The following is a 12,667-nucleotide window of genomic DNA, read 5'->3' as shown; positions in this document are numbered from 1 at the left end:
ATAAACTGGATTACATCCGCTCTGACAGTCATCGGGGTAATCTGGTTCCAGGGAATCTGGATTACCACCTTTCTAACTGTATCCAGGTAATGTGGATTATCCCTCTCTGACTATGATCCAGACAAGGCTTGCAAGCGAGATAGAAAATGCCCTTGGGAACATTGAACCGTACAGCAGTAAACAGGCCATTCGGCCCATCACATTACACACAACAGCGCACCATGGGTGTTTTGGCCCACCATGTTACACACAACAGCACACTATGGGTCCATTGATCCACATTACATAGGACATAACACTATGTGTCCATTGACCCAGGTTACATAGACCAGCACACTATGGGTTCATCAGCCCACAGATTGGAACACATACTTAGTGGCTACTTCATTAAGTACACCTCTACACCTGAGCATTAATGCAAATATTTATATTATTTGTTTCTTTAGGGTACAGTGTGGAACAGGCCCTTTGGGCTTTTGAGTTACCTCACCCAGCGACCCACCAATTTAATGCTAGCCTAATCACAGAACAATTTACAATGACCAATTAACCTACTAACCTACTAACTAACCTACTAACCTAACTAACCTACTAACTGGTATGTCTTTGGACTGTTGGAGGAAACACACATACACAGGAAGTAACTTGCTTACAGAGGACGCTGGAATTGAACTCTGATCTAGAATGCCCTGAGCTGTAATGGCATCAAGCTAACCGCTACACTACCGTGGCACCCCTCTTCTCACCCAATCATGCGGCAGCAAATCAGTGCAGAAAAGCATGCAGATTCAGTTTTTATTCAGACCAAACATCAGAACGGGGAAGGAATGTGATCAAGCTGACTGACTGTGGTGTGATGACCCCATCACCCAGGACCTGCCCTCTTCTCATTGTGACCATCAGGGAGGGGGTACAGGAGCCTGAAGACCCCACTTCCCATTGCTACCATCAGGGAGGAGGTACAGGAGCCTGAAGACCCCTCTTCCCATTGCTACCATCAGGGAGGGGGTACAGGAGCCTGAAGACCCCTCTTCCCATTGCTACCATCAGGGAGGAGGTACAGGAGCCTGAAGACCCCTCTTCCCATTGCTACCATCAGGGAGGGGGTACAGGAGCCTGAAGACCCCTCTTCCCATTGCTACCATCAGGGAGGAGGTACAGGAGCCTGAAGACCCCTCTTCCCATTGCTACCTTCAGGGAGGGGGTACAGGAGCCTGAAGACCCCTCTTCCCATTGCTACCATCAGGGAGGGGGTACAGGAGCCTGAAGACCCCACTTCCCATTGCTACCATCAGGGAGGAGGTACAGGAGCCTGAAGACCCCTCTTCCCATTGCTACCATCAGGGAGGGGGTACAGGAGCCTGAAGACCCCTCTTCCCATTGCTACCATCAGGGAGGAGGTACAGGAGCCTGAAGACCCCTCTTCCCATTGCTACCATCAGGGAGGGGGTACAGGAGCCTGAAGACCCCTCTTCCCATTGCTACCATCAGGGAGGAGGTACAGGAGCCTGAAGACCCCTCTTCCCATTGCTACCTTCAGGGAGGGGGTACAGGAGCCTGAAGACCCCTCTTCCCATTGCTACCATCAGGGAGGGGGTACAGGAGCCTGAAGACCCCTCTTCCCATTGCTACCATCAGGGAGGGGGTACAGGAGCCTGAAGACCCCTCTTCCCATTACTACCATCAGGGAGGGGGTACAGGAGCCTGAAGACCCCACTTCCCATTGCTACCATCAGGGAGGAGGTACAGGAGCCTGAAGTCCCCTCTTCCCATTGCTACCATCAGGGAGGGGGTACAGGAGCCTGAAGACCCCTCTTCCCATTGCTACCATCAGGGAGGGGGGACAGGGGCCTGAAGACCCCTCTTCTCATTGCTACCATCAGGGAGGGGGGATAGGGGCCTGAAGACACACACTCAATGTTTCAGAAACAGCTTCTTCTCTTCTGCCATCAGATTTCTGAATGGACAATGAACCCATGAATACTGCTCACTACTTTGTTCCATTATTTCATTTGCTCTCTTAATTTATAGAATATGTATATACACATATCATATATATTTACAGTATATACTATATTTATTACTGTATATAATTCTTATTGTAATTTATAGTGTTTATTATTATATACTGCAATATACTTCTGCCACAAAACAAAAAAAACTTCATGACATATGCCAGTGATATGAAACCTGACTCTGACCCATGGGGATCTGAAAGTTGTACAAGTTATGACACCTGAAAAGTTAAACAAGGAACCAGGTCAGGTCACAGATCTCTCAACGGTTGAGCATCTGGGGGACAGTGATCACTGCTCTCTGGCCTTTAACATTATCATGGGAAAGGATATAATCAGAGAGGACAGGAAAATTTTTAATTGGGGAAGGGCAAATTATGAGGCTATAAGGCTAGAACTTGAGGGTGTGAATTGGGATGATGTTTTTGCAGGGAAATGTACTATGGACATGTGGTCAATGTTTAGGGATCTCTTGCAGGATTTTTGGGATAAATTTGTCCCGGTGAGGAAGATAAAGAATGGTAGGGTGAAGGAACCATGGGTGACAAGTGAAGTGGAAAATCTAGTCAGGTGGAAGAAGGCAGCACATGAGGTTTAGGAAGCAAGGATCAGATGGGTCTATTGAGGAATATAGGGTAGCAAGAAAGGAGCTTAAGAAGGGGCTGAGAAGAGCACGAAGGGGGCATGAGAAGACCTTGGCGAGTAGGGTAAAAGGAAAACCCCAAGGCATTCTTCAATTATGTGAAGAACATAAGGTTGACAGTAGTGAAGATAGGACCGATTAGAGATAAGGGTGGGAAGATGTGCCTGGAGGCTGTGGAAGTGAGCGAGGTCCTCAATGAATACTTCTCTTCGGTATTCACCAATGAGAGGGAACTTGATGACAGTGAGGACAATATGAGTGAGGTTGATGTTCTGGAGCATGTTGATATTAAGGGAGAGGAGGTGTTGGAGTTGTTAAAATACATTAGGATGGATAAGTCCCCGGGGCCTGATGGAATATTCCCCAGGCTGCTCCACGAGGCGAGGGAAGAGATTGCTGAACCTCTGGCTAGGATCTTTATGTCCTCGTTGTCCACAGGAATGGTATCGGAGGATTGGAGGGAGGCGAATTTTGTCCCCTTGTTCAAAAAAGGTAGTAGGGATAGTCCAGGTAATTATAGACCAGTGAGCCTTACATCTGTGGTGGGAAAGCTGTGGAAAAGATTCTTAGAGACAGAATCAAAGGGCATTTAGAGAATCATGGTCTGATCAGGGACAGTCAGCATGGCTTTGTGAAGGGCAGATCATGTCTAACAAGCCTGATAGAGTTCTTTCAGGAGGTGACCAGGCATATAGATGAGGGTAGTGCAGTGGATGTGATCTACATGGATTTTAGTAAGGCATTTGACAAGGTTCCACGCAGTAGACTTTTTCAGAAGGTTAGAAGGCATGGGATCCAGGGAAGTTTGGCCAGGTGGATTCAGAATTAGCTTGCCTGCAGAAGGCAGAGGGTCATGGTGGAGGGAGTACATTCAGATTGGAGGGTTGTGACTAGTGGTGTCCCACAAGGATCGGTTCTGGGACCTCTACTTTTTGTGATTTTTATTAACGACCTGGATGTGGGGTAGAAGGGTGGGTTGGCAAGTTTGCAGATGACTCAAAAATTGGTGGTGTGGATAGTGTAGAGGATTGTTGAAGATTACAGAGAGACATTGATAGGATGCAGAAGTGGGCTGAGAAGTGGCAGATGGAGTTCAACCCGGAGAAGTGTGAGGTGGTACACTTTGGAAGAACAAACTCCAAGGTAGAGTACAAAGTAAATGGCAGGATTCTTGGGAGTGTGGAGGAGCAGAGGAATCTGGGGGTATGTGTCCACAGATCCCTGAAAGTTGCCTCACAGGTAGATAGGGTAGTTAAGAAAGCTTATGGAGTGTTAGCTTTCATAAGTGGAGGGATAGAGTTTAAGAGTCGCGGGGTAATGATGCAGCTCTATAAATACAGCCGAATGGCCTGTACTGTGCTGTGTTGATCTTTGTTCTTTGAAAGTGAAAGCGCAAACAGGTGAGATCCTTGGACAAGAGCTGATCTGCACTCCCAAGTACCCGAGCAGCGTTTCCCTTTTAAATTGTCAGTGGTAAACTACCACCATTTAATTTATAATATCTGACTTCCAGCCCCACTCGCACCTACACTGGTTTATTTATGAGATGTTGGCAATTAAGATTCGACCGTAACCATGGACACCACTCAGCTGGATGAGCAAACGTAATCCTATGGTCATCTGTAAAGTGTTGCCTGGGAGATTCATCCCCAGAGACACTTGTACACTATTAAATTCATTAATCTGCAATTGCGCTCAGAGCACAGAACAGTACAGCACATTACAGGCCCTTTGGCCCACAATGTTGTGCTGATCCTTTAACCTACTCTGATCAATCTAACCCTTCCCTCCCACATAAACCTCCATTTTCCTATCATCCATGTACTTATCCAAGAGTCCTTTAAATGTGCCTCTAACACCACCCTGGCAGCACGTCCACCACTCTGTGTAAAAACCCTACCCCTAACAATCCCCCATACTTACCTCCAATCACCTTGTAATTGCATCTCATCAGATTAGCCATTTCCAATCTGGGAAAAAGTCTCTGGCTGTCCACTCTATCTATGCCTCTCATCATCTTATACACCTCTATCACGTTTTCCTCCTGCATCCTAATGATGTGTGGGGGCAGTGGGTTAATTGGCCATTGTTAATTACCCCGACTGTGGGGTGAGTGGTGGGATCTGAGAGATCTCAATGAAAACTATCAAATATCGAAAGGCCTAAATAGAGTGGAAATGGAGAGGATGTTTCCTACAGTGGGGAGGTGTAGGGTCAGAGGACACAGCTTCAGAATAGAGGGACGTCCCTTTAGAACAGAGATGAGGTTAGCCAGAGGGTGGGGAATCTGTGGAATTCATTGCCACAGACGGCTGTGGGGCCCAAGTCATTGGGTCTACTTAAAGCAAAGGCTGATAGGTTCTTGATTATTCAGGGTGTCAAAGGTTCTGGGGAGAAGGCAGGAGAATGGGGTGGAGAGGAATAATAAATCAGCCATGTTGGAGTTGTAGAGCAGTCTCAATGGGCTCCTGTGTCTTATGGAAGTAGCTGTTTCTGAACCTAACGGTGTGGGACTTCAGGTTTCGGTACCTCCTGTCTGATGGGAGTTGTGTGGAGATGGTGTGGCCCGGGTCATTAATGGTGAATGTTGCAGAGCCTCCTGCAGGTACTGCCAGTGCTGGAGAGGGCTGTGCCCATGATGTACCGGGCAGAGTCCACTACCCGCTGCAGCTTCTGACATTTCTGCGCAATCGAACTACCACACCAGACCGCGACGCAACCAGTCAGGACACTTTCAATAGCAGTTCATAGGAGTTTGTTCGATGGGTCAGCCATGACGATCTGTTCCTTTATCACTCACTCTCTTTCCTCCTTCATCATATCGACCCCAATAGCTCAAGAAGACAGCTCACCGCCACCTGCTCCAGGGAGACCCAGTGGTGCAGTGGGTAGGTCCCCAGTCTCTACAGCTCCAGAGACCCAGGCTCAATAGGAAGTTTTAGAGAGGGTGCAGAGGAGATTTACCATAACATCAAGAAGGATCCCACCCACCCTGTTCATGGACTGTTTATCACACTCCCAGCAGGGAGGAGGTAGGTAGCACCCATACTAGGTCCACCAGACTCAAAAACAACTACTTTTCCCAAGTAGTAAGACTGATCGACTCCTCCATTTACTAACCCACCCCTCCGCACCCCCAACCACCAATACTTTATTGTTCCTTGTCAGAGTCACCTTCTGTACAGACACTCCTGTGCCTAGTCTCACTTTATGGACATACTGTCAATCTATGTATATAATCTCTTATATATTTATACTATTATTGTTCTTTATCTTATTGTGTTTTTTTGCACTGCAGTGGACCTGGAGTAACAATTATTTCATTCTCCTTTACACTTGTGTACAGGAAATGACTTTAAACAATCTTGAATCTGTATGGAAGAAATGCACAACTGTAGCGGAGTGCTACACGCAACGCTGCAATAACGACACGCAGTCGGTGAGCTGCAGTTCCAAAAGAGGTTTATTCAAACTTCGCGGCCTCGCTTTAAAGCCCTCCTGTTCCCGCCCTCCCCGGGCGGAAATGCTGTAGGGGGCCGCGTATTCACAGTCCCGTCCCGCGCGCGGGCTTTTTCCCTTGCTGGTGAAGAAGGCCTGGCGCCCTTTTTGGGACCTACCTCAATGCCGGCGCGCGCCACTTTGTGAGCCAGTTCGAGTGCGCTGGGAAGTGGGTTGCCACAAAACAAAGTCTTCACTGTACCTCGGTACACGTGACAACAATAAACCAATTTATCAATCACAAAATTCAGGATCGTTTATTCAGTGTAGATGGACTGCACTCTGCATTCTACAACCTCCAGACCCTTCCCCCGCTCTCTGTGGTCCATGACTAGGTCTGATTCTTCAGCATATTTATCCAGAGGTGGGCCTCGCTCAACAACCTCTTGTGCCAAGCTACTTCTGTGTCTTAAATGGGCTCTTTGTCTGACCCTTTCCACAGAGCTGCAGAACTCAAACACTGATGAGGCCCAGGAGCCTTCTTGTAACACCAGCCCCACCCCCACCCCACCCACCAATCTGCCTCAGATTTTAATCCTGGCAATCAAATTCAGCTTTATCACTGACAAAGACTGTGAAATTTTCCAATATGGACACTAAAATACTGCAGCCGTTAGCGTGACGCTATCACAGTTTGGAGTGTCAGAGTTCGAAGTTCAATCCCAGCTTCCTCCATGAAGGAGTATCTGTACGACCTCCTTGTGGAAGGTGTGGGTTTCCTTCTGTTGAAGGACGTACTGGGTCGGTTACTCGGTCATTGTGAATTGTCCAGTGATTAGGTTAGGGTTAATCGGTGTTTGCAGGGGTTGCTGGGCGTTAGGTCTCAAAGAACTGGAAGGGCCCAATCCACGCTGTCTTTCTAAATAAGTAACTGCTTTCTTTAAATGATGCAGTTGGGGTGTGTGAAGAGTCCAGGGAAGGCAGGACCTCTGGTGAGGGGGCTTGTCCTGTCCATTCTGGGGCAGCTCACTCACCAAACACTCAGCTCTCACCCTGTGGCTCCAAGTAGCTGTTTGCAGGCTAGACCAGCTCAGAAGATGGGAAGGGCCTACCCCTGCCATCTCCCTAAATAAAGTAAATTGTATTATAAATTACAATAAAATAGATATTAAAATAGTGCAAATAAGGCAGAAAATATTCATTGAGAATCGGGTTTATTATCACTGACGTACTCTGAGACACTGCTTCTTGAAAATGTCCTGGGTACTTTGTAGGTTAGGACCCAAGATGGAGCTGACTAGATTTACAACCTTCTGCAGCTTCTTTCGGTCCTGTGCAATAGGTCCTCATTCCAGACAGTGATGCAGCCTGTCAGAAAGCTCTCCACGGTACAACTATAGAAGTTTTTGAGAGTACTTGTTGACAGACTAAATCTCTTAAAACTCCTAATGAAGTATAGTCACTGTCTTGCCTTCTTTATAACTACATCAATATGTTGGGACCAGGTTAGGTTAGATCTTGACACCCAGGAACTTGAAGCTGCTCACTCTCTCCACTTCTGATCCCTCTATGAGGATTGGTATGTGTTCCTTCGTCTTACCCTTCCTGAAGTCCACAATCAGCACTTTAGTCTTACTGACGTTGAGTGCCAGGTTGTTGCTGCGACATCATTCCACTAGTTGGCATATCTCTCTCCTGTACACCCTCTCGTCACCACCTGAGATTCTACCAACAATGGTTGTATCGTCAGCAAATTTCTAGATGATATTTGAGCTATGCCTAGCCACACAGTCATGTGTATGTAGAGAGCAGAGCAGAAGACTAACCATACACCTGAGGTGCGCCAGTGTTGATCGTCAGAGAGGAGGATATGTTATCACCAATCCACACAGATTGTGATCTTCTGGTTAAGAAGTCAAGGATCCAATTGCAGATGGAGATACAGAGGCCCAGGTTCTGCAACTTCTCAATCAGGATTGTGGGAATGATGGTATTAAATGCTGAGCTATAGTTGATGTTTATATAATGTTTACACTGCTAACTCATGACTGTGCAGCCAGATTCAAGGAGAACCTGATCATTAAATTTGCTGATGATCCCACAGTGGTGGGGCTCTTCAGCAAAATTGATGAAACAATGTACAGGGAGGAGGTCAAACACCTAGAGAGCTGCTGCAGTGACAACAACTTGATGCTTAATGTCACCAAAACCAAGGAGATGATCGTCGATTTCAGACAGTCTCAGCCTGAGCACACACCCCTCAGCATCAGCGGCTCCACAGTGGAGAGAGTGGAAAACATCAAGTTCCTTGGGGTGCAGATCTCAGACCATCTCACCTGGTCCAGGAACACCACTGGGATTGTGAAACGAGCCCAGCGGAGATTGCACTTTCTGAGGAAGCTTAAACAAGCATCACTCCCCACTAACATCTTAACTACATTCTACAGAGGAGTGGTTGAGAGTGTGCTGACCTTTTGCATCACAACCTGGTACTCCAGCTGCAGTGCTGCCGACAAAAAAGCCTTGCAGAGGGTGGTTAGGGGAGCAGAGAAGGTTATTAAGGTCTCCCTACCTTCTGTCCAAGACCTCTTACAGAATCAATACCTCCAGAAGACACGGTACATCATTAAAGACCCCTCACACCCTCTCCATGAACTGTTTGTTCTTCTGCCATCAGGTAAAAGTTACAGGAGCATCAAAACTAAAACCACAAGGCTACTAAACAGCTTCCTCCAACAGGCAGTCAGACTGCTAAATAGCTGCTCTACCTGACTCTGCTTTGGACACTCTTAACTTGCACTGGACACTTATAACTTGTTTTTAACTGACATGTGGCTGTTGTGTTTTACTATTTATTGTTATGTTTATTATTTAGTGTTGCGTTGTTGTGTTATGATTGCACTGCTCCTGGGAAACGCTGTCTCATTCTGCCCTGCAGAGCTGATGTACGGTTAGAATGACAATGAAGTTTTTGAATCTTGAATGAACAGCATCCTGATGTAGGTGTTTGTGTTGTCCAGGTGGTCTAAGGCTGTGGGAAGACCCATTGCAACTTGCCTATCTGCTGTTGACCTGTTGTGGCGATAGACAAATTGCAATGGGTCCAGGTCCTTGTTGAGGCAGGAGTTCAGTCTGGTCATGACCAACCTCTCAAAGCATTTCATTACTGTCGATGTGAGAGCTACTGAGCGATAGTCGTTAAGGCAGCCCACATTATTCTTCTTAGGCACTGGTATGATTGTTGCCTTTTCGAAGCAAGTGGGAACTTCGGCCCATCGCAGTGAGAGGTTGAAAGTGTCCTTGAATACTCCTACCAGTTAGTTGACACAGGTTTAGACCATAAGACAAAAGAGCATGGCTGATCCATTTCCCATTCAACTCCATTCTTTTCCCTGTAACCTTTCAGACCCTGACTATTCAAGAATCTAACAACCTGCCCTTCAGAACCACCTGTGAATTAAATTGACTTTATCTCTTACATCCTTCACATACATGAGGAGTAAAAATCTTTACGTTATGTCTCCATCTAAATGTGCAATGTGCAATTATAGTAATTCATTATAATTTATAATAAATAGAACAGTCAATGTAATATAGAGTACACTGAAATCAGTGTGAGTTCATCAGTCTGATGGCCTGGTGGAAGAAGCTGTCCCGGAGCCTGGTGGTCCTGGCTTTTATGCTGCAGGACCGTTTCCCGGATGGTAGTAGCTGGTACATTTTGTGGTTGGGGATGACTCGGGTCTCCAATTATCCTACGGGTCCTTTTTACACACCTGTCTTTGTAAATGCCCTGAATCATGGGAAGGACAACGAATTCCAGATTCACCACCCTCTGGCTTATGAAATTCCTGCACACCTCTGTCCTAAATGGACATCCCTCTATTCTGAAACTGTGCCCTCTGGTCCGAGACTCCCCCACCAAAGGAAACTCCCTCTCTACATCCACACTGTCTAGGCCTTTCAATATTTGATCAAAATGACAATAAAAAGTGACTTGATTTGACTTCTCCAGCCCTCTGGAACCATACCGGAATCTATAGATTCTTGAAAGATAATTTCCAATGTCTCCATAATCCCTTCAGCCACAGCTTTCACTAACTCAGCATTATAGTCCAAGTCCAGGTGAATTATCTACCTTCTAACCTTTCAATTTCCCAAGCCCCATCTCCCTAGTAATTGCAATTGCACTCACTTCTGCACCTTGGCACTCGTGAACTCCTGGCACACACCTAGTGTCTTCCACAGTGAAGACTGATGCAAAATATTTATTCAGTTGGTCCACCATTTCCTTGTCCCCATTACTACCTCTCCAGCATCATTTTCCAGCGATCCGATATCCACTCTCACCCCTCTTTTACTCTTTATATGTCTGAAAAAAAAACCTTCTGGTATTATTTTTAATATTGGCTAGCTTAGCTTCATATTCATATGCCCCTTACGTTTTTTTTAATTGCCTTCTATCCATATGCCCCTTGTGATTTTTTTAATTGCCTTCTATTCATATACCTCTTATGATTTTTAAAATTGCCTTCTATCCATATGCCCCTTGTGATTTTTTTAATTGCCTTCTATTCATATACCTCTTATGATTTTTAAAATTGCCTTCTATTCATATGCCCCTTATGATTTTTTTAATTGCCTTCTATTGGTTTTTAAAGATTTGCCAATCCTCTAACTGCCCAATATTTTTGTTCATTATATGCCCTCTCTTTTGCTTTTATGTTGGCTTTGACTTCTCGTCAGCCACGGTTGCATCATCCTGCCTTGGAATACCTGTTCTTCTTTGGAATGTATCTATCCTGGGCCTTCCGAATTGCTCCCAGAAACTCCAGCCTTTGCTGCTCTGCCATCATCCCCGCTAATGTCCCCTTTCAATCAACTTTGGCCTGCGCCTCTCTCATGCCTCTGTAAATGCCTTTACTCCACTGTTGTACCGATACATCTGACTTTAGTTTCTCCCTCTCAATGGTGAATTCTATCATATTATGATCACTGTTTCCCAAGGATTCCTTTACCTTAATCTCCCTAAATGTATCTGGTTCATGATACAATACCCAGTCCAGAATTGCCTCTTCCCAAGTGGGCTCAACCACAAGCTGCTCTAGAAGGCCATCTGAGGCACTCTACAAATTCTTGCTCTTGGGATCCATCTATCTATCTACATATTGAAAACCTCCGGACTTAACAAAACGTGTTTTTTCTATCTCCTGCTGTAATTTGTAGACCACATCCTGACTACTGTTCAGAGGGCTGTAAATACCTCCCATTAGGGTCTTCTTACCCTTACAGTTTCTGAACTCTACCCACAAGGATTCCACATCTTCCAATCTGATCTCACCACTTTCTAACGATTTCATTTCACTTTTTACAGCAAAGCCACTCTTTCTCCTCTGCCGACTTGGCTGTTCTTTCAATAGATTGTGCATCCTTGGATATTGAGCTCCCAACTACAGTAGTCTTTCAGCCTCGATTCAATGATGTCCAGTGTCTCACCTGCCAATCTCCAACTGCACTACAAGGTCATCTACCTTATTTTGTATTGTGTACATTCAAATACCACCTTTGGTCTTGTATTCATCCTTTTCAGTTTTGTCCCCTCTTACACTGCAACCCATCCCACTGACTGCAATTTTGCCCTATTAACTGTCAGCCCTCCCTCACAGTCTCATGATACAGTACCTCTGCTTATAAACCAACACCTCTATCCTCAGCTTTATCTCTCTGGTTTCCACTCCGCTGGCAAACTAGTTTGAACCCTCCCCAACAGTTCTAGCAATCCTGCCCACAAGGATATTGATCCCCCTTGGGTTCAGGTGTACAGGTCATACGTTACCCAGAAGAGATCCCAATGACCAGAAATCTGAAACCCTGCCCTCTGCACCGGTTCCTCAGCCACACATTCATCTGCCAAATCATCTGATTCTTGCCCCCACTGGCAGCAATCCGGAGGTAGTTACCCTGGAAGTCCTGTTTTGCAACTTTCTACCTAATTCCCTAAAATCTCTCTTTAGGACCTCTTCTCCTTTCTTTTGTCAATGGTACCAATATGTACCAAGACGTCTGGCTACTCACACTCCCCAGTCCACGACGTTCCTGGGTCTCTCTATCACGTTCATCTACTCCTATAACATCAGCCATTACCGATGCATGCCTTCCCTTCCGAGGCACAGCACCAACTCCCCCTGCTAGGTCATTCACCCCCCCCCCAACAATATCCAGAATGGCATACTCGTTGAGGGGAACGGTCACAAGTACTTTGTGCTGGCTGCCTATTTCTCTTCCCCCTCCTGACAATCACCCACTTATCTGCCCCCTGCAACCTGGGGGGGGGGGGTGACCACCTTCCAGCGGCTCCTGGTTACCGCCTGCTCATTTTCTCATATGGGCCCAAGGTCATGAGTTGTCGTTCCGGCTCCGTTACGCGTTCTCTGACGAGCTGCAGCTGTGGTTATCCAGGAGGCTGGAGGACTCTCAGAATTCCCATTTCTCACACATAGAACATAACACCGCCTCAGCAACCATTCTTACTGTTGTAACTATACAGATGCAGAATGAGCAAGAAAGAGCT

This window comes from Hypanus sabinus, chromosome 15, assembly GCF_030144855.1.
Source record: "Hypanus sabinus isolate sHypSab1 chromosome 15, sHypSab1.hap1, whole genome shotgun sequence".
Taxonomy (NCBI): domain Eukaryota; kingdom Metazoa; phylum Chordata; class Chondrichthyes; order Myliobatiformes; family Dasyatidae; genus Hypanus; species Hypanus sabinus.
The sequence above is the reverse complement of the archived record's forward strand: the minus strand, read 5'-3'. Positions refer to the sequence as shown.